This window comes from Microtus ochrogaster, chromosome 6 (assembly GCF_000317375.1).
Source record: "Microtus ochrogaster isolate Prairie Vole_2 chromosome 6, MicOch1.0, whole genome shotgun sequence".
NCBI classification, from domain to species: domain Eukaryota; kingdom Metazoa; phylum Chordata; class Mammalia; order Rodentia; family Cricetidae; genus Microtus; species Microtus ochrogaster.
The window spans coordinates 83707302-83709042 of record NC_022013.1 but is presented as its reverse complement, the minus strand read 5'-3'; the positions used below and the strand labels follow the sequence as shown (position 1 = coordinate 83709042).

General features: G+C 42.0%; 1 protein-coding gene across 2 annotated transcripts in view; it reads left to right on the top strand.

The window, feature by feature from the left end:
- Positions 1–1741, top strand: part of Sde2 (SDE2 telomere maintenance homolog) — a 12740-nt gene that overhangs the window by 478 nt on the left and 10521 nt on the right. The window lies entirely within an intron of this gene.

Genomic DNA, 1741 nt, shown 5'->3' with positions numbered 1-1741 from the left:
TTCGCCTGCCTCTGCCTCCCGAGTGCTGGGATTAAAGGCGATGGTAGTTGTTTTGCCTCCACATCGTAGGAGAAAACAAAATCCAGTTAAGGCCCTTATCCAATCTTGATGAGAAACTGGTTCTGTTTTCTTTATCCCTAAATGATGCCATTAAGACTTGGTTTCTTACATTCATATTATGGATAGAAATATGCTTTTTTTTAAAAATCCACCCACCGGGAAACTCGGTTAGCTACAACCTAGAGAACAGTTCATAACCAGACCCAGGCCAAAGGACGTTTAGAGAAGGACACGGGTTCATCTGGTCCGCTGCTCAGGGCCAGTCACTCACAGGTTCTGTTGACGTCATAGGTTCTTGGTCCTCTTTAGACTGCCTGTTCCCTTGGTCCATGTGTATTTATGAAATCCTGGTCAAGGGCTACTAAAGTTGTACTCATTAATTCCCAAGGAAGCAATCTTTTACTGACTATGAAATCCTAAACCTCTTCGATTAATCCGGACATTTCGTCTAGAACGTTTTTTGTTTATGACCACACTTTTTCCGTGTTGCTGGAGTCTCTTTTCTCTGCTTGTTATATATAAGCTTAACACATGGTAAAGTACCAAATCTAGTTCCATGAAGAAACAGTATGGGCTTGCAGATATTGTGGTTTTCTTTTTTCATTTGTTTGCTTTTTGTTTTTTTCTAGACAGGGTTTCTCTGTGTCACCCTAGCTATCCTAGAACTAGCTCTGCAGATCAGGGTGGCCACCAGCCACCTTACAGAGCTCCGCCTGCCTTTGCCTCCCAAGTGCTGGGTTTAAAGGCGTGCGCCACCACTGCTGTCATAGTGTGACTTTCAATTTCTTTGTTTGTCCTTTAAAAAGGGAGAGAAAAAAAAAGCAAGGTCTTTTCTTGTATTGCAGCCTAGTGTGGTCTCAACATACCAGGGTGCTCAGATTATTGGTGGATGCCACGACATCAGGACATCTAGCCTTTGTTTTCTATACCACAGTCCACTAAAAAATTCAGAACTGCTTTTAATCACTTTGAATCCCAAAATGGTTGACTTTTATTACATTTGAAGAATAATTTTCATGACTTGTTTTTAAGCTTAACATTGATCCATAAACAATAGGATCTTAACGATGAGAAGTGTTAAGGACATTTTTGTGGGGGGGGCCTCGCAGTGAAGCTGGGTCTGTGGTTTATGCCTGGGATCCGGCACTTGAGAGGTGGAGACAGGAGGATTGGGAATGCTCAGCCTCCTCTTTGTAGTGAACTTGAGGCCAACCTAGACACGAACCCCTTTTCAAAACCAAACAACGCCATATCACTTAGTCCTCAGATTTAGCACAGGTGACATACATGGGCTGTAGGAGACAGCCAAACATCCAGAAAAAGACATAGAATTGAGTTGTTTGAATGACAAAAAAATGGGAGCAGTTATCAGAATGTTTAAGCCTGTCTTTTCCCTAACTACAGTAAGTGTGAATACAAGCCACTTACAAAAGGGCAGTTTGATAAAATATGAACTATCAAAATAGCCAAATTCACACTATAATTTTTAAAGCAAAACAGTTTTGACCCATGAAAAAGTTATCTCTTACTGGGAGAATAAAAATTTTCCTTGCTGATCTTTAGCCATGACAGACACCAGTAAAAAAACTACAAATGGGCTGGGCGGTGGTGGCGCATGCCTTTAATCCCAGCACTCGGGAGGCAGAGGCAGGCAGATCTCTGTGAGTTCAAGACCAGCCTG